At 37.8% G+C, this 21,874-nt stretch overlaps 1 long non-coding RNA gene across 2 annotated transcripts; it reads right to left on the bottom strand.

Moving 5' to 3' along the window:
• Nucleotides 1-4,087: 4,087 nt before the first annotated feature.
• Nucleotides 4,088-17,138, bottom strand: LOC112568452. Of its 2 annotated transcripts, none has more exons than XR_003100101.1 (3): nt 17,005-17,138; nt 5,646-5,754; nt 4,088-4,560 (listed from the first exon to the last, which is right to left on the bottom strand). It is a non-coding gene; the product is annotated as an uncharacterized LOC112568452 (long non-coding RNA). The 2 variants fall into 2 exon arrangements; XR_003100100.1 differs by lacking the exon at nt 17,005-17,138 and adding an exon at nt 12,531-12,624.
• Between the last annotated feature and the right edge of the window lie 4,736 nt (nt 17,139-21,874).

Genomic DNA, 21,874 nt, shown 5'->3' with positions numbered 1-21,874 from the left:
AAACGTCCGACTCCGAAACGTCCGGCGGCGAAACGTCCGTCGGCGAAAAGTCCGTGTACCGTCATGGACTACTGCATCATTGAGGCGCTGTATCCTTCAAATTGCATATGCATTACCAGCACCACTTTGGTGTTCAAATAAGAATTGTGTTGATCATAAAAACCAGGTAAAAGGTTTCACGTGTAGCAGTAACGACAGAAAGCTGTGCACCGGGTTTATCAATAAATGTCAATATTTATGACAATAGCCCAGCATTTTTTCTGTATTGGATCATATATTGCATGCCTCCCGATCTATTATCCTGAGATTTAATTGTTTCACCAACATCCAGTGTTTGACAGAGTCGAAGGTTTACTGAGGACTGACGAACAGATTGGGGAGTTGGCAAGCTGAGCCAGATGCCGGGAGCTGTGGATCGTCAACACACGTCATACTGCAAGTCAAAGGATCAAGTGGCTGGACACAGGCAGTAAACAATACAGGGCCGAGGACTGAACCTTGAGGCAGTCCATAAAGCACAGCAGTAGGTTCTGATTCAGAGCTGTGAACTCTAAAAGAACTGGGTGCGATCACACAACGGACATGTATATGTGGATTGCTGTCTGCCGAGACCAACGCTTAACCTCTTGCGAAGTGATCCGCTGTTAGTCTCGGTTAGCCTAAGCAACGAATGTGACTAAACCGGAAGCTTTATACACACATGCCTCGTTTTAGTATTTAATCTGACATGTGACTAAGCCGCAAGCTTTGTATACCTCTCCATCGTTTTAGTAGTTAGCTGGAAAAACTTGTCTGCCAGCAGTCCAGTAATACAAGTTCGTGATGAGACACTTAGCAGTGGAACCAACCTCACACAGTGCCAGACAGGTAGAAAGTAGTGTGAAGCCGCTGGACAAAAATGAAGTGGTCTAAAATCAGCGGAAGAATCGAACATAGAACCGATAATAAAATAGTCGTCTTTTATCTGAAATCGTTCTATATAATTCCAACACTTAAGAAAACAAAAACATGAATTCCGAAGGTTCGAAAACCTACAGACCAATGTCTACTCTCCAATTTACTTCTTCTTATTATTATTGTTGTTATTATTATTTACTCTCCAATTTACTCTCCAATCTCTTTAAACTACTCGAACACATTGGATCCGTCGCTCTTGTTCTGTAAGCAAGGTAAACGTCTCGATGGTGTACAGCATGACAGGCAGAAATAGAGACTTGTGTACACTTTATTTTGTATTTGTTTGCTTCATGTCACATCATGAAGATTTTATGCGAACAACCTTTTTATCGACTTCTGGGGTTTGAATGAAAGCACTGTGATGGTTTATATCATTTCTTAGCAGTCGGTAGCTGTTAAAAATGTTATTTACATCGTTTCTTAGTGTTAAATCTACCCCTGGTGCTCCTCTGGGAGGCTGAATGTGACCAGCTTTCTTCATAATGTACCTGCTGACTTTTAGTTCTTTCATTTGATCTTGTCTTCATCTTTATCATCTCAATCGTGATGTCAGTTACAGGGCAAGAGGGTGGTCAGCGCTGGAGCGCCACGGAGGGCCAGAGGGCATATTACAGCGAAACTTATAGACTTGCTGCACAGAGCCTACCCTCAGTGAGTGCGGGTATTGTGTCTCCCATCCTCTTTTGTTTTCTTTTTTCGGTTATTGTTTTCACCTCTGAACTCTGGGCAGCCAACCTTTACTGTATTGGTGACAGGTGCTAACCGTTGCGCCACCGGACCGCTCTCGGCGACGCTGGGGACGGTTACGCGAGTACGCGACACATACATTATAAGTACAATCAAATACACAGTACAAATAGTACACACAATACATACAAAGCATTCATTGCACACAGTAAAAACCAAAGTTGGCATAGCAGACAAGCAGGTAGACACATCAATAGTAGACGCAGCTCCAAGTAGCATATCTACCATTGAATCGTCGGTATTTTCCTTAGATGATATTTTCTCTTGCCGTTGGCACTATTATCTACCTACCTACGTTACCACATTCATGAAAGTAAGAACAATTCAATTCAATTCAATTTAACTTTATTATCTCACTAGGAGAAATTACAAGACGTGGTAAAACATGTCATCACCATGGCATCGACAGAGGCAATGAAAGTGTAGCGGGAGCGCTAGTTTAGGTCAGTAGGTACCGCTGACGGTGCCCAGTCCCTCCACCCCACACCCCCCTTCCACCCCACGCGTGGTCGCGCGAGCGGCGCGCAGCGTGACACAGGGCAGCAACTGCGGGTGACGTAGTACCCAAGCTGCCCTGTACAATATGCGGGCGTAAGGCAGCGTCCGCACCCTTTTTCTCTCCGCCTGAGAACTGGTCCTGCTGGTATGGCAGTTAGAGCGTTTTGAGACTGAGCAAGCGAGAAGTACCTTTGGGCTGCAAAGCCTCTGGTCCGCTGGCAATAGCGGCTCGTGGTACTCAGTCTCTTTCCCCTTTTTCCCCCTTCTGCGAGCTGAGCAAACGAGAAGTACCTTTGGGCTGCGAAGCCCCTGGTCCGCTGGCAATAGCGGCTCGTGGTACTCAGTCTCATTTCCCCACCCTAGGAGTTAGGTGTTAGATTTCGAATAGGTAGGTAGTTGTTAAGTTTGGGTAGTTGGTTAGTTTTGGTAGTTGTTTTGCTGTTAGATGTATATTTTGTAAATAAATCTATATCTTAAACTTTAGCACTTGTGTGAGTGATAGTGTCAGCGAGTGCTAGTGTGTGTACTGTCCCTGTGTAAGTAAGGCGTGACGCAGCAGAAGAGAACACACGAGAAGGTCCGGCGAAACTGACACACCAACCGAAAGGACGCTTTACGTGCAGTTAGTAAAGCAGGGTCTTTTGTGGGCTCCTAGGTCGGCTGTAGCTCGGGTGCGTGCAGAAATAGGTTTAGAAGGAAAAAGTAAAGAACACAACGCGAGGCAGGTTAGAACTAGGCGACGCACCCGACTAAAGAGAGCCAGAATTTTAGTAGAAAAGAAAATTCTCCTAGGGAACTCCCGTCCTCTTCCCTGTACCGACAAAAGAGGAACGGACTGATTTGGCGCTAGGGTGTTAGTTAGAGATAGGGTGCCGGTCAGTCCGGTTACAAAAGTATAAAAGTTGTAATACTTGATGACAGAAGCTGACGAGAAAGCTTCCCACAATACACCACAGCTTCCCTCATTGTCAGGTCGATAACACTTTTACTAGAAAGGCTACAACTGCCATCTATTTAGAAAACGTGGAATTAGACGGACTAGCTTGCAGCAGTCAGACAGCATTACCTCCCCTGACACTAAATATTTACTTCCGGTGTCAAAAGTTGACTCATGTGTGCAATAATTCCTGCTTTGACAGCCAACAGGCGACTGATAATGATAAAAAAAATTATCAATTTGAGAAGACAAATCGTAACTTTAAAAATAGACGAGTTCATGCCTCCTGTTGACTGCATTGCCTGGTCTGTGATGCACATTGTTTAACATTGATACGGAAGTAAAAATAATTCTGAACAGTTACCTCAAGCTCTATAAAAGACAGGTAACAGTTATAAGTGGATACAGGTCTATGCTAGGAAGAAGGAAAAAAATGAAAGTAAACCGCAAATAAAAAATATACATTCAAGATCTTTAGACAAAACAATAGGAATTACATCGAGGCAAGTCGGCAGTATATCGTCGATGTGTACATCTTGTATACTGCCCAGTGCTACAAGGAGCCAATAAAAACTGATTATATCTAATGATATCGCTATGTTAGACTAAGATGCTTGCTGGATGTGCACTGAGTTGGGAAATAAGAGAAGTACAAAGAAGAGCCTACAAAGAACCAGGAGGAAAGAATAGTGTTTATATTCTATACTATCCAGGATTCGAAGCCAGCGGAAAATACAAAGATGCTTAAGTTGGTAGATAAGATACATAGGACAGTTGGACAAGAGACAATCGCAACATAGCTAAGTTGTAAATAAACAGATAGATAGACGAGGATATGGACATTCTATATTCAAAAATATATAACATACTGAAATAGTACAAGTGAATCTAAATTCTAAAAAGTAAACTCGGAGTCAGGCAACATAAAAATACTTTATCAGTCACTTGGTCAAATTTGTCATTGATAATGATGTAACTATATTTCTGAGTTTTAAAAATAAGTAAATTTTCAGTTTAAACCAGATACATTTTTGTTAAAAATAATCTTTTTTTCAGAGCTGGAAAAGGGTTTTCAATCTTTTCTTTCTAGCACTTTATGGCTAGCGCTTAGAGCTAGGTCCACTAATTTTTTTCCAGACTATGCATCAATGTGTCTCTAACAAAAGGATTGCATTTTGTACATACTGATTATGTATCTTATATGAATGCTTTTTTGTTTATATTATTAATAAGGCTATTGAGCATTCCCACAATAATAAAACAGTTTGCAGTCAGTTATAGAATGGGAGTACAATAAGAATGTTGACCAGACTAGACAGTTCATTGTGGAATTTTCCTAAGATTCTATTACATTGCTGACGAAAGTTGCAAAAATTCACAGAGACTTTCATGGTGCAGCTTCCATGGTCCTTGTTTCTGTTCTGAAAAATAAAAAGGTAACAGTTCATAAAATATCTCCTATCTATAATTTTGGCTTATTGTTAATGTCTAAATATTTATTTGCAATAGTAATCTTGCTCATTTTTCATACAGAATGTACTCCAAAGTAGGAACGATGTATTTTGATTACTTTTTATACCTACAGAATAGTTAAAAATCAAAGGTATTTGTGGGTGGTAGCTTCAGTGGATAGCATACAATTTTTAGCTGCTTGGTGTGGACCTTTCTCATTTTCTTTTAAAAGTAGAACGGTCTCTCAAGAAATATCTTTCTATGGTGCCCCATCTTTTCTTTAAATATGATTAATAATGTCAACAGGGAAACTGTGTCCCCAATTGAACTTAAGTTTCGTCTTGGGAATTTCTTAGAGGCCAAAATAGCTTCCTGTTAACTCCTTCCCTATTTTTTAGAGCTGTGTGATTTAATATGTTGTGTGGCCGAGCCTACACTGTCCTACTAGCCTTCACCAGTTTTCATGGCCTTCTGCCTTTAAGTCATACTTTCCAGGGCGAAGTTTCTTTAACGTAAAGTAACAGTGACACATATCTGGATTTGTGTACATATGCATCTTTGATTTTGAGGGTGTACACGGTAAGGTAAGTGCATAATTGTGGAGACATAGTCGTATGGTAAAGGTATAGTCATATAGTGGAGAGACATGGTGGAGACAAAGTAATTAAATACGTTCTCTTTTTTCTAAAAGCAATAATAAATAGTTTTCAAAAGCTATGAAGACTATCAGTAGGTAAATTACTTTAGAAGAAATATTTTCCCGGGAAAGGAAATAAAACAAAATATAAACAGTTCAAGAGCAGCAAGTTGAACATTTCTACATTGATTTAACTGGTCTTTAGGTATTATACACCTTGTATTAGTTTTTGTCTTGTTTTTTTTTTTTTTTGTTCATTTCTTTCCACATAACACCATCAGAACGTAAGAGCTGGTTTGCTAAACTGCTAGTCATTTTGTGGCTGTAAAAGCCATCTGTATTAAAAAAGTTTGCCATCATTGATAATTTAAAAAGGAATAGCCGAAGGACAAAAGGAACAGAAGTGAGTACACTCACCTAAACTAGATGTATTGATACCATCGAATATAGGCCACCAGTTGACAAAAAGCCAACAGACTTTTGCAAGGACGAACAATCCCAATGTTGAAAGTCCCTAAATAAAAGTCTAAAAACAAAAAAAATCATATTGCATTGTAAAACGGCATGCTCGTAGGCACGCAATCATCTGCACGTGCAGAAACAACATACAGTGGAACCTCGGTTAACAAACATAATCCGTTCTGGAAAGTTGTTCGTTATCCGAAATGTTCGTTATCCGAAACAGTTTTTCCCCATAAAAAATAAAGGAAATAGATTTAATTGGTTCTCAGCCCCTGTTGACTCGTTATGTACAACTCTGACGTCTGTGCGAGTGGCCTTGACCGGTACATGCTGATGTTTGTGGGTGTGTATCTTGAGAATGGAAAGGGTGGATTACTTTGAATTCGGCAAGTCTTATCTTGAACGTATCATTATCTGGTATCATTAGACATTATTCCATCATTAGTTTTTTACTTGCATGTAAATCTTTCCAAAGTTAACGTACAAACAAATAACTGAAGAATTTACAGAAGATCTTCGTAAGGATGTTTTCTAAATCTTCAAAATTAAAGTCTTTTTACGGGTAAGACTTTCCGACTCCGGTAGCCTCTGTGTTTATTTTCTTCTGTCTGTGAATATTTTTACTGTTAATGTTATTTGTGTAGCTATGATATACTTTAATGTGAAATCTGTATGAAAGACCCCTACAGTCATTCAAACATTAAACAGCGCTCCGGCTATGAAATATTTCTCAACGTGCAAGAGAGACATAAACTGAACCTGCAATGCCAACAACAATACTGAAATCATTAAATTCCACACACTCCTCTATATTAACATCATTAAATGCCACACATTTTTCTATGCAGCAAGAAAGCTTTGTGACTCCTTTTAAAACGAAAATAAAATCCCTCAAGTAGAATTTGACAGAAGGTAAACTGCTCCATAACGACAGGTGTTACTGGTCTCGGCTATCTCACACACAAAGAAACCCTCCATGCTTATCATCACTTGGAAGGCAACAGGCGGTCAAAATGTGTTGCTGGGTGCACGAAACGTATCCTCCTCCTCATCATCATCATCATATAGAGGAGGTCACTTCTCGATTGTTCCTTCTCCCGAAAATTCAAGGGTCCCATAAAGTTTACTGAGATAGACTTCGTAAGCAGGGTTCTATCTGTATTACTTTCTTATATTTCTTGCTGTTGGCTGTCCGAACTCTTGCTCAAAATCCAGCTATCCCAGATACATGCATATACAAAATAGTATATGAACTTCATACAGTAGTACAGCAGTATATACCGGTGTATACACATGCATAGAAGTATATGTACTACATATACACAGCAGTACACTAGTGTATATATAATAGTCTATTAGTACCCATGCATAATAATTAATAAATATATTGTAGTACATTAGTACACACATGGTAATTCATCCATATACAGTAGTACATTAGGGCATATACATGGTAGTGCTGAGTTGTAGTACTTACAGATAGAATATGTGTTGCACATGTATAGTCATAGTTGTCGTACATACATGAATGCAGTGTATGTGGCACGTGCACACAATGGTTTATGTAGTGCGTGTGTGTGTGTGTGTGTGTGAGATCAGTTATAATATAACATAAATGGAGTTAAATAAACATAAAAACATTAACGAAAGCATTTAAACATAAGAACACTTGTCGTTTTGACGGCGTGGGTGGATGGAGGTGTGGGGAGGAAGGGATGGAATTACTGCTTTGATTCCCCTTCCATGAGCACGTGACATTGTAAAAACGGGGGTAACTTCCTTTTTCTGTCGCTTTGAGGTTGAAGGAAAAAACTTGTCCACTGTCTGTTGCTTCTGCCTTTTTTGTAACACTCTTGGGTAATACGACATCACATTATCATTGAACATGTTTAGCCTCATATTGCCTATTGCACTGTTAGGGAAAGACTTCTCTACAGACTTTTCTTTGGAGCCATGATTGAGGATTATCTTATTAAAATAAAGCACAAAAATCACTAAATAAGAAGGATGCGCATAGATAAGGAACGACTGATCGTAATTGTGTCTCGAGCGTCAATGATGACATGCTGGTCGGTCACGTGTGGTTCACGTGGCTGTTCGTTATCCGAAATTGTGTTCGCTATCCGAGACAAACTTTTAACGAAATTTTTGTTCGTTAACCGAAATATTCGCTATCCGAGGCGTTCGCTAACCGAGGTTCCACTGTACATTCATGTGTACTAAATATAGGCAATATCTCTACATACACAAAACACATACCACTAGTAACAAAGCGCTTGTACAAATTGCCATATTTTAGACATTTCTTTAAAATCATTAAGTAACTTAATTCATAAGAAGCTTAATTCATACGCAATATCTTAATCTTTCGCGCACTTGCGTGGGTGTGTGTGCATATATATAGATATGAGCGAGAGAGAGAACTCAAATTGTATTGAGTAGACCTGAGGCCAGTTTACGGGGAACGTAAACAATGACACCAGTGTGCATCATCAATTAACATCGGACAAAGATGAATAGTACAAATTATTTCCCATTTGTAATTATTATATGAATTAAATAAATTAACCCATCTATACAATGAGATAGCGCTTTCTCAGAGTGGCTTTCATGATTATCTTCCTTTCCGTACATAAGCTGCAAAGTGTCTAGTGCACAGACAGGCTTAGCAGTAGTATTTTCCCATAATACCTAATATTCGCACTCTTGCGGAGTTGTAAGAAAGCTACTTTGCTTCTGGAACTAACATGCCATGACATGGAAAGAGCTTGTTCTTGATTAAGATATACACCCAGATATCTTGTATAAGTCTAAAAAGGTATCTCAACTCTTCCAATGCTAATAACTTATTGTCCAACAAGACCGAGAGTCTGATAAGCCAACAGATATGATTTCAGTTTTGTCAGTATTTAGTTTAAGCTTATTGCTAGTCATTTAGGCAAGAACATCAGTAACATGAGTCCGACTTAGCACTGAGGAATGAGTGGGACAGGCACTTTTTATGATACATGGAAATGACTAGTTGCTTATGACATTTTCATTAAGACTGCGCAGTTACAGGGGGTAAAACTTTACTTGATGTGAAAAATAATAACCATTGTAGGTAGCACTATTTTCACTGCCGATATCTTTACTAAATGCGTGTTTCTATACATTTCTTTGATTGAACGTTCTGCGGTTGTAACTCGAGACATCGATGCAAAAACGGATGAAGATGTCAGGGATACAATGGAAAGAGGAGAAACGTGATGGAACGACAAAGGATAAACCTCTTTCTATAGTGTTGGTATCTGTAGAGATATTCTATCAGGTCTTATTGTGGATTTCTGTATTTTGCTGAAATATTATCAGGCATGTAAAAAGTTAAGTAATTAATCATGAACAAGAAATTTTTTGATTACCAGTTAAAAGAGTGGAAGGCTAGAAAAAAAATCGTAGAAAAATAAGGGAGTATATAATAAAATATTCTAATTACTTCTGGAAATGACAGTGTCAAGCAACAATGTAGTCACCATTTTTCTTCATAGAGACTAAAACTCAGCTTGTAAAATTTACAAAGAAAGTATAAAGGAAACTATTGGGTACTCATACAGTACCTAAAAGACTGTATTACACAGATGATAATAAGAATGGTTAGACGAATCAAATTATCAAAGAAACTGAAATGTACTACGCTGACATTGATTTATGTAATATTATGTAGGTTATGTAAGAACATAAAACTAAAGCTATACCCAAGGTATTCATTCACTCCTACTTTGGTCATTGAATAGTAGAATGAATGCCGCACATGTGCACTAGAGGTTTTTCTCTTAAATTCAGAATAAGGAAAAAAATGCATCTGCAATTCTCTCAATTATTTTTTCTCTAAAGGAAAATGCCGTATGGGTACATTTATAATTAAAAAGATCTAATTTAACATATAATACCAGTCTGTTAAAATACTGATAAACAATACTAGTAGTTTTTTAACTAGGAAAATTATTTTAATTATGTAGAAATGTGCACTTAATCTGACTACCTTTGTTTTAATCAGTTATTTTCGAAACTACAAATATGTATATCCAATAAATCACATGTAATAATTCATGACATTGTGCAACAAATTTAGTTCTAATTTGTTGCGGCTTGTAAACATGGCAGACACGCTTAGGCACAAATATTGGCATTGTATACAGTTTTGCTCATGTGACTATACATTTATACTGTGCCAGAATATTATTTCAAAAACTGAGACTGTTAATAAATCCCATTTAAAATCGTTCATTGTCGAAATCTTATCTTCCACAACAGTGCTATGTTCTCCTTTGTTTAGCAAGCTTTCACTCTTGTTCCTGCTTCGTCGCATTAAATAAAAATTTAGAAATTAAGGTGATTTATTCCACTAAACAAAACATTGCTATAAACACCTAAATTAAGAATATCTAACCTTGAACAAATAAAGCGAGGAAAGTAATAAGTAGTAAGAAGAATAGCATATCCATGTTGTTCCTAAGGTTTCACAATGGCAGCGATCAAAAGGGCGACTCACAATCTCGAAAATGGCGAGAAGGGAACGTGGCCCAGTTTTGTTTGTTTGTTTGTTTGGGTTTTTTTTTATTTTTGTTTTTTTTTTTGTGGTTTTTTTTTTAACAATTGTTAAACATTTGTCACTTGTATATGAATGTGTAAAATATTATTAGATGCTGTAACTATTTTAGCTTTTCATATCGAGATCGACATCACGCTTTTGAAAAATTGAAAAATCACCGCATGAATGGTGGATGCACTTCCGCTCCTTCCTTTGTGTGCTGGTTTGACTGCATGTTAATGACTTACTGCTAAGTTGATAACCATTGAACTACATTTAAGATACCTTTGGAGTTTTGTAGACGTATGTTTTTTTTGCATATGTTTTGCAAACAGAAATAATGTTCCATGATGACAAGTCTTGTTAGAGCATCAAACTAACGGTCACAAACTTGTGCAGTTACAAACTAGTTTCAGAGAGATGCACAATGTTGGTCTATCAGACCAGGGTTTACTGTGCACGAAGCTTGTTGTGACACCTCGCCATCAAAACTTTCTGCAGAAATTGTAGAAAATGAATCAGTCTGAAGTGACACTGCTGATGTACAGAACTAACATGTAAGCTATGGAAAGATGGCGGTGACGTGGCAGTAGAAATAAAATGGTGTAGCAGGGCTTCTGCTTACGCAAAAAATTGCGTACAGTACGCATTAAAAGTTCGGAGGACCCCTTCAATTTTCGTCAATGGGGTCCCAGGGAACCCTTCAAATTTGGGCGAAGAACAGATACAAAATAGGGTAAGTGTGGTGTCTGACATCGTAGCCCAATCTATTGTTGTCGTCTGCTACAAGGTGAGAGTTACTTCCCTTGCACTGAGTTTTTCCCCTTACCGGGAAGAGTTCCCTCATGGACAGCGTGGTTAAAATCATCTCAGTAACGGAAGAAAGGGAGCACCCCAAGTACAGTGAGCATAAGCTCATCACAGAAGCTTGCAAACTCTTCATGGCACAAAAATCTCGCCGTTTCTGACTAGACATTACAGTGCTCTGTGTGTATGAAAGGCAGTTGAACAAAGTGGTTGATTTGTTGGGTTTTTTTTTCAACTTTGTAAAGGGACCCCTTAGAGTTAGCCTGGGACCCCTTAGTAATCTGAAGAAGGGGTCCCTTGGACCCCGAAGAATTTAGCCTTAGCAGAAGCCCTGGTGTAGAAAAGAAGAACAAGAAGAACAAGTGGCACAGGGACAAAATTCAATCCAGGAATATATGAAATTGTGTTATAGATGCACAGATTAATATGGCACACAAAACTTAAGTCAGATAACAATAAAAAACAAAAAGCGACATAGTGTAAAAGTTTCAGTAACAATACTGACCACTTAGATCATGCAGATGTAAGTTTGCTTTATCATCAAGCTGCTAACATTGGAGATTCAAGCGGACAAAGTAACTGTTGATATTCGGTTTGTTCGTCCGTTTTCCCAAATTAGCGAGTGTCTGTTGCCTAAACAAGGTGTGTGCCAAGAGCGAAATCATTATCATCTGGAATACACTTTAGTGCACGAATGAATCCTTATATAAGCACAGACATTAAATCATAAGCGAAGAATAATCACTCACACAGTGTGAAAAAGCTTATGTCATACATGAAATATATTGAAGCAATTAGTAAAGAGAAAACGGCATTCTCACTCTGTGACAGTCAGTGGGTTTCTGTGAGATTTATTGGCGTGCTCTTTTAATGCTGAAAGCAATGGGAGCGACCACACTTCTCAAATGGATTTGCTTTTTACCAAACTAACAATAAATGCACCCGTTAACAAAGATAATATTGCACTCCGAATTGATTGGGCAAATTACGTAGCTATGACATTTGCTGCAGGCAACAGCACAAAAGCATTGTGTGCGTCCTCATTGATGCATTGTGCCATCAATCAAAGTACCCGTGATTTGAGAGTAGAAGAGAGTACCACAGGCAAGAAGAGAGAACTCGTAGGCCAGTTCTGCTCCTTCAATACCTAACATAGTCATGTAACAATCAAGTAACAAGTAACATCACAAATTGATTCTTTTGTCAAAATTGAAGCAGAAGATATACAGATTAATGTGAAGATTTATGGCGGTTACGTAGAACTCAAGTCCCTTGTCCTTTCAGGTATCTTGTTAATGGATATCCCTGGTCATGTCAATTCTTTTCCCTTTTTATTTATCATAAACCTTCAAAACGAACCATGTGTGATGAGCGGAGGTATGAACACAATGATAAAGTATTTATCATGTACAGAAAAGTGCAGACAGCCAGACTGCGCAATCCTTTTATTTTTGAGTGCTTACCTCATCTCTGTCGTTAGCATGCGGCGTCCTATTTCACAGTACATATTCCTCGTATCCTTTCGAGTAATCCTTATTGAATTACCGGGTCTGTCACAGCAGCCTGGAGAGAGAAATATTAACAACTAGCTGTTAGGTTCTCATTGTTCTTTCTGGGTTAAAATCTTTTAGATTGTAAAATTAGACCACAATGTAAATGCATTCTCACTTTAAAAAAAAATGCACAGACAGAAACATTCAATGTGTGAAGAAAAGCTGCTTATATGGTATCCATTTTAGCGAAAAACATTCTGACTTACTATTTATTGTGTAGTAATATTTTTCTACATGATATCTTTTCTTCATTTCCAATACAAATGAGTTCACACTTAGATGAATATTGAAACATTTGCACCGGTAAACATAAAACTTTGCAATAATTAGAATAAGGCTGAATATCTTATCTGTCATAAGCTCATTTTGGACTCCAAATAGTATTAGCTGTTTCTTTACTTCTATCTGCTCACAATGAGCACATTTTTCTTTTAACTTAGTAAAGAGATCATTCCAAAATTTTGTCACAATAATACAATCAAAAAACAAGTGTTCTATACATTCCCTTGACTGAGTGCAGAAGGTGCACAGATCTGAATCTCTAAGTTTTATTTGATATAATAGTGTGTTTGTAGCTAAAACACGATGCAGAATACGATATTGAAACCACTGAAGTTTTGTATCCATTGTAACAATAAAAGGGTGAGCAAATATTTGTCCCCACTGAAGGTCTGGAAAAGCTTTTTCCCATTTTCTAATGCATATAGGAGGCGTCTGTGGACACAACAGTTTATTATATATACCTTTTGTGCCTTTTTTATGTTTGTTTATGGCTAACAGTGGTGCGTAGCCTGTAGTATTTCTGTCCGATTGTTTCCATAAGTGACCAATCTTTCTTTTATATTTTACAATGGCCATGATTCTACTGTAATACTCGAGAAAGTTTATATTTTTGCCATGTATTTGTTGGAATATTTCAGATTTCATAGGTATTTCATTATTATCAAGTAAATCCCCAATTTTCATAATATTACAGTAGAATTTCTACTGTTTTTTTGTGTATCATTTTTGGACAGAAAAGTATTAAAAAATAACGGTTCATGCAGAAATTCTGTAAGTGACAAGGGGGTAAATCTAATGCAAAAGTCTGAAAAAATAGCGAATACATCTTTCCAAAACACATTTGTTTCGGTAATATTTTCCCGAAAGTATCCTCCATACTGTTGAAAATTTAAAATCTGTGGATGAATTGAATTCAAAAGGTACTTCCAGCCTGCATTTGATGTACAAATCTTACTTATCCATGTCAGCTTGAGTGCATTATGAAAAGCATTGATATCCGGGATTATACATGGCACAGAATAATTACTGTTTTGCAATCACCTCAACTGATTGTTTTCTGTACTAAAATACATGCTTATACTCAGTAAAGTTGCCCTATACACATGTATGAATATTAGGCAGTTAGTATCTTTTGTTAAACGTTACAGACAACTATGCAAGTGCAAAGTACTTACAAGAAACAATTCACATTTTCTAATGCAACTATTCGATAAAAAGAATATTCTTCGCGAGTATATTTACTATATTGAAGGCAATGTAAATGTATTTCACACAGCATCCGCAGCCTTTAAGACATTTTCTGACATGAATACTGTTTAACATTGCTTAGCTGTCTACCAGTCTTTATTAATAATATACGTGACAGTCAGCCATAAAAAAAGAAGAAAATTTTACGCTTTAAATGTTTAGAGAAGGAACACTTCTTTTGGCATTTATTTCAGTTCAATTATCGTTGTTTTACCTCAGATCTCTCTTACTTGATAAAACTATTTCTCTGTTAGTTGTGGAGGATAGTGTAGTAGTCAGAGCGCTGTCATCCTAATCTGTTTGGCACACTGACCCTTCCCTATTCACCTAGGTGTAGGAAATTAGTAGTCCCTAATCATCCCTTATCGACGCAAACAAATTAAAAAACGTCTCAATAACACCTGAGTTCTAATGATTTAATCTAAATTAATATTAACAGATGACATTCTGCGCCTTCTGGGATTCATATTAGCACCAGATGTTTATTGAACAAAGCCACACTAGTAAAGCGCAGCATGCTCGTATCGCTTAAGTCGCGCGGAACAGTTTTGTGCTAGAGACCCCGAAAGGTGATATGGGTCATTTAATGCAGTTTGACTTTTCTTCAAAAATGGATTCCTTGGATATTAAACTATCAGGAAAATTCACTGCTATGTTAAAATAAAAGTTAGAAATTGACTTAAAATACGTTTTAATCAAGGTACCCTACTGCGATCAGTACCGATTTCAGTCGAAATTCAAACGCTGTTTCGATACTTTTTCCCTGCCATAACCCCATCGTGTTATCCCTGACAGAAAGCCCACAGTCTGTATGTTCGACTTCTTCAAAGAACGATTCAAATATTAACCAATCAAAAGATTTGTCTGCGGCCCTGCGTATCGTAACGCGTGCGCTCACCGCGAATGCCCGCGGGCGCTCACTCAAATCTCGCTGCGGTACGGCCCGCCCGCGAATTTGCTTTTCCCGAAGAATTGTTGTATAGCGACCTCATCCGAGCCTTCGGATTGGCCGCTAGCTCACGTGACTTACTGTTACTTTGCACACACACATATCGCACTGTTTTGGGTTGTCGTCTGCTCGATGTCAAGACTCCACATACGGCAGTTTGTGGCAGGAATAAGCAGTTTTAATAAATATTACAAAGTATCATTTAAAAAATAACCATTAGATTTTATATATCTCTAACCCATACAGCTTTGCACACACACTTTGCACTGTTTTAAGTTGTCGTCTGCTCGTTGCACTGTTTTAAGTTGTCGTCTGCTCGATGTCAAGACTCCACATACGGCAGTTTGTGGCAGGAATAAGCAGTTTTAATAAATATTACAAAGTACGCGCGCTTATCTGCAGCAGTTTACTGTACAGCTTATCATTTAAGCGAGCATTTGGCACAATATGGATGGATGCCACTCATAATTTTGTTGTAGGTAAAGACAATTTTATGACACTGGACAACAGATCTTTTGACCATCCACTTGACACAGGTAACATCATTTGGTGACAACATGGGGCTTTCTTTATGTTTCTTATCATTGTCTTTTTTGAGGTGTTTTTTTTTTGGAATGTGTTTTCCTCTCAACACAGTTCCGCACAGGTATATTTTCTTTCCTTATGACTTAATTTGAAGAAATTGTGAATTGTAGAAGTTATAAATGTAAGACTCACAACACCAATGCTCAAGTAGTTTAGTCAGCATAACAACCACTCCCTTTCCTACTCAATATTCGGTTTCAGTTTTATTCCCTATGTACAAGTAGAGCTGATATAAGTAACTGGTCTTTGAATCAAGCCTATACCACATCTTGAATTCCTATTTTATTCGGGTTTTATTTATTGCTTCATTGTGTTGTGCCCCTTAAAAGTTATCAAGTGCTCATCAACTGATAATTATTTGCTTGAGTATTGTACATTTTGAAAGTTGACTGAAGGGATCTTTTCTCAGTGGAAGGCATTACTTGAAATAACTTCAAAGCGATTCTGAGGCATCATATTAGCAACATATGACACCTGGAGATCAGGTTCAGTGGACCAGTAGTCTCTCAAGGATGGAACCAAATGATATAACATTACAGGATCGTGCTGATCTTGCATAGCTCATAATATTCAGACTGACAGACAGGGGTAACTTCTTTATCATAATAGACAAATTGACAGACATTTGTAACTTATTTGCCATAATAGGCAGACTTACAGGTAGCTGTCACTTCTTTATCATAATAGACAGTCTGACAGACAGGTGTAACTTGCTAATCAGGGGTGATATCTGCCCAGATACTACATGTAAAGGCAGCCAGGTGTCTATATTCATGAATCTAAAGCTCCAGACAGTCTCATCATTTGCTGTGAATGAAAAAAGCCTATACATAGACAGCTTCCGATATATCTACATATTGTTTAATTGAATGCTTAAGCTTGTAGACATCTATGTGAACATATCGCATATTCTCCCAGCTTTGGGCAAGCAAAATCTTGTTGCAAACTTAATGAAATCACGACACAAATATTGTAAATAGTGGTACAAAGGAGATTAACGCTAGACAATGCAGCAAAATATCTCCCTTAAGAACACTACTAAGGATGGTAAGTAGTTTACTACTAAAGTCTAATAATAAATTCTAAACACCCAATTGCAATCAAATATAAACATTAACCAAGTACATGCTGCTGTGCCTTAGTGAATACAAAACAGAAAATTAACTGAAGCAATATACTTTTAAGCAAAAAACGCATATTCTTTCTTTATGATCTGAAGGATATGGCAGTATTTGAGATAATAAGCCTTTCCCTACATATCATCACTATTTGAAATTAGTAGAAAGGGTACGCACACTATGATTATAAAGAATTACTTACTTCCGTTTCAGATGACTTTTAAAGTAAAGATTAGACAAATTCGCTCCATACACAGTCCAAAGCTCTTGATAGCGCCAATGGAGTCACCTGCACCACAAACCCATAACTAGACAGCGGCAGAATGCCACCGATCACCGCCTGCTGTAAAATTAGTTTTTTTGGAGTGGTGGGGGTGGGGAAGTGGCGGTGGCTGCGATGTAGGTGTCGCTGTAGTAGTGCTTTGGTTTTTGTGTAAAAGGTCTGTATATGTGTGTCACACATAACCAGTGAGAAAATACAAAGTGTTCATAATAGTGTCAACGTTGTAGTACAAAAATGTTTTGGAAAAGGAATATCTGTAGATATGACTGCTCTGTGTTTGTGTCTCTTAGTGTAAAGCGACAACAGCTAGACGACTTCAATATGGCGTCCATTAAGTTATGCGTTATCGACTAATGCTAATGTTCAAGGTTTGTTTGTTGTGGCCAGTAGCCGGCTTCAAAGGGAAAATAACAGCGGTCAGAGAGAGAGAGAGGCGGTTGGCTAGCACGCAAAACATTGTGGCTACGTCCTCACTCATCCAACAAAAACGCTACTAAACTCCGCTTGAGCGAGTTTCCGCTCGGTAAAAGAGTATTCAGACGTGTTTGTGAGAAACGTGAATAGGTGATCGATTTATCAGCAGGATTACTTTATCATCTTTCTATCGGAGTGACTGTGACTAATTAAAAACATCAGTGGTGTGCGTGTGTGTGTAAGTGCGTATATGCGTGCGTGTGTAAGTGCATGTGTGTGTGCGTGCGTGTGATGTGCAGTTTGATCCAAGCACCAGCGTTTGACATGAGACGTTACTAGGTGCTGGCTTTACGGCTGATGAAACGAAGTCACTGATTGACAAAGGTGACTAAATGGTCAGTCTCCGTGGAACTCACTTCACCGATAGGGAGGATAAAGCACCTCCCGATACCACTAAAAGGATCCAACCACCAGGATTCCCTTTTTTAAAATCTCGTAAAACAGTCGTAGAAGAAACATTCTTCCCATTTTGAAATGTATGCCAGAAAACTTTTATTTCAGGCATTGGTAGTGTTTTCCTAAATTTGAATCAATAATACCTATGTTCTCAGAGTTTCTACTAACTTTTTTATGTATCAACATGAAAAGAAAGAGATGGAAGTAGTGACATTTGCCATCATAATTTGGAAAACTACTTTTCTGTTGTCAAAGGTGTAACCATTAGAAAGCCTAGTACTCTCATGTTTATTTTCCTCATACAAATATAACTATTCACAGAAAAAAGTAAATAACACTAACGTTTACCTTGTGAAGGCTTAAGACAATTAAAAAAAACCTGTGGAATGTGTTAATTAGGTCTTTCTAAGATGAGGAAGCGGGATAGCGGAGTGGCTAGAGCAGCGGGACTTGAACCAAGAGGCGCGCGATGAACGGGTACCTAACTCCTTATAGGGTTGAACGTAAGGGAGCGAGGAAGGGGAGAGGAGATGGGCCCCCACCCCCCACCCTCCCAAACAGCTGCCTCGTTCTTTAAAGCCCTCACTTCTCAACGACGAAAATGGTTAGAAGACCTTTACCTTTATTTCCAAGGTGTGATGGATGAATCTGAATTCTTTCTGCGCATTTTTTATGTTTGTAGGCATGGATTCGAAAGTGGAAGAATACTTTACACGCATTGTCTAATCATGCTTCTTCCACTAAGCTGAACAAAACTCTTCGCTGCCTTCGTCTCAGGGGCACAGGATACACGGGGACCTTCCTTTGGCCCTGAATTGTGGTAGTGTTTTCTATCTACTCATTTCCTCTAGTATAAGCCATCATGGCTGTTAAAAAGAATGTTATAAGGGGTTTTAAGGGTGTTATTTCTGTGTAGACAGCTCCGCTATAGACACGCGATATCGATACTAATATAAACTACAGAATGCTCCTTGCACGCCGCCATACAATGTTGTCTGTACACACAGCTGACACGTTCAAAACCCACACTAGGAGCTATAGAAAAAAAATTATAAAAGACCTGATATAGCATCTCACCACGCCTTTCTATTCAGACTTACAAAGTTTTCCATTTCTAAACTTCGCAAAAACTCTTTCTACGTATCTAAGATTTCTGCCAACACAATACAAAATTCACAGACGGATAGGATTTAAAGAAAACAAAAAGAAAAAAACTAGGAGCATAATTTTTCCGAAAATAGTTAACAAATTATCGCTGTGCTTATCCGTTTGTGTGCGTGTGTGTGTGGTTGCCTGTGTGTGTAAGTGTGTGTGAGGGTAAGCTATAAAGTGTGCTTTATTGTGTGTTTAATTTTTATGGTTGCCATTTTATTACATGAATAAACTTAAGGTTTCTTTTTCTTTATGCCACCTGCTTTTGTAAGCAGGTATCAAACACCCTGGGGTTCTTTTCATCATTTCCTTCAATTTCATATGGCGATATACTACTTCACAATTGATAAAGATTGTTTCCTCGGTATTATTTCACGATACAAATTACCCAATGGCGTTGGGTATGTCTCGGGGTAGTTCTAACCCTCGTCCTTTTTCCCAATAGACTGTTGTTCGTGGCGCCCACTTGCCGTAATTTCAGGATTCTCATTACCATTATGTCATTATGCCATTGCTGCCGCGAAAGAAGTCCTTAGGCTTCACTGTTTTCTTTTTATATATTCCCGTAATAATTTCAGCAGCAGTACCCGACACTCGTTTTACCTCTGCAAAAGCAGAAACCAAGCTACCGCAGAGTGTACACAGCAAAATGTACACAAAAACAAACGATCTCCAGGAATTAGCTGAAAATACACTTCGGTCAAGAAAATGCAAACCAAATTAAAACAAGTTATGTGCTTAATGCAGTAACTTTTTGGATGGATAGATGCAAGTTTCTATACACATATATATGACTGTATCTCCCTCATCACTCATTTCAGTCGATGGGCGAGTCTTACTTGACAGCTGGAGTCAGTGTATGGCCAAATATCAATTTCGATGTCATTAATAGTATTTGTAAAGCTCACTCATATGCTATGTGATCACAACAGATCATTTACCAATTATCATGTGTGGGGTGAACAGGCGGGCGACGAACACCGACAGGAGGAATAATGCAAACACACAAAACTGAACTACAGAAAGCTCCCATCGGGAATAGTTCATATTTACAGAAAACAAACTACATTTCAAAAGCATTGTATATCAACGTGCCGTGGAAGGTCAGGGTCGGATATATATGAAATCACTCGTGGTGAATCATAGCCTTTGTTAAGACATTGTTTATATGGGTGGATGTCATTATATTTGGTCCCAGGATGCCTGTTCCTATGCTGGTGAGGCTAGTCTACAAAGATGGCCACTTCGTAATGATACAACTTTTACTGACTCGTCACTCGCCAGGCGACCAAATGTCGAAGTCTCAATCAATCTTTTTTTAAAACTGTTGTACTCCACTTTCAGTGCTGCTGATGACTTGACGATGTCACTGTCGACGATGATATGGTGATGATGATGTGAGGATTGTGAGGTAGTGGAACATTTATCTCCCGTTCCCTCCAGTGGATAAGTACTTTAATAATACTTTATAATATTATATTTTATAATAATACTTTAGGCTGTCATCATAGGTATAGATCTTAAAAACTTTTCACGTAATGTTCTCAAATAGCCTGTTGTTTATTAAATAGAAATTAAAATAAAGGAATGCTGAAAACAGGTTTTGCCATACTTTGGAATAATTTTATTACTAGCATGAGACCACAAAAAGTAGCTATAATGTGAACTTATTTAACAATTTAGATACATACTTGAATGTTAATTTATTTATTTAGTGAATTACGTACTAATGAAAAATTGCGATAACTCTTGCAAATACCATGAAATAGTGCTTGACGAGTTACTTCCCTTAAAACTACATTCACAGCCTGGACTCGGCAGAGAAGAGATGCTGTAAACACTCCACATTCTCTTGTTAAGTTTTTCATGGATGCTTTTAGTGTGATGTTTAGTCAAAGAAAAGAAATGTGAATGATCTTATGTGTTGTCCGAATTTGTTTAAGATGTGATAAGTTTCATCATGTTAGGCAGACTAGAGAAAATGTGTAATTTCACTAATAGACATAAATATCATTTTTACAGAAACTAGGCTTTGACAAAAGCACTGGATGACGACACTACCGATACAAAAGTAATTAGTGTGGAAGCTGCTGGCAGTATCAGTAGCTTTTTTCTGTTTTATAATCATTTTCTTGTTTGCTAGTATTAATATATCTTTCATTGGTCTGTCTTTTCCTTTGCATCTTTTCAAATTCTCGTGCATCATAATTATTATAAGCACTATAGGTGCATAAGGAGCTGATAAACCGCTACAGAGAAAAGTGGAATGGCAAACTAACAAATTCTCAGAAAAGTTTTGTCAGCTGGGCAGTAGAATGAATGCTTGGTAAATAAAGAGTACTTACATAAATGCAGTAATTACTTAAGTGCAAACTAGTGTAATGTTTCAAGTAGATTAGAATTTAGTAACTGTCGTTAGACATGAAATTATTACAAGGAGATAGACATAGGCATCGCCAGAGATGTAGTCTGGATATAACCGATATAATCGGAAGTGTTGCCAGAGACAGATAAAAGTAGCCGAAGAAAGATACAAAAGTTCAATAAACATTCCCCTATAAGGGAGGCAAATGTAAAAGGCTCTTAAGTAAAATTCAGGTTATTATTCATGTGTGTGTGTGTGTAAATTATGTCATACAGTCTAGTTATATATTTGCATGATTTGACGTCTTTATAAAAGTTAATACAATGCTGAGCTTTATCTTGACTACTTGTTAAGAAGAAACAAAAAAAGGGACGATTTATTGTCGGATGTCATGGTATATTT

This window comes from Pomacea canaliculata, linkage group LG7, assembly GCF_003073045.1.
Source record: "Pomacea canaliculata isolate SZHN2017 linkage group LG7, ASM307304v1, whole genome shotgun sequence".
In the NCBI taxonomy this organism is placed as follows: Eukaryota; Metazoa; Mollusca; class Gastropoda; order Architaenioglossa; family Ampullariidae; genus Pomacea; species Pomacea canaliculata.
This window is presented reverse-complemented; position numbering and strand designations above follow the sequence as displayed.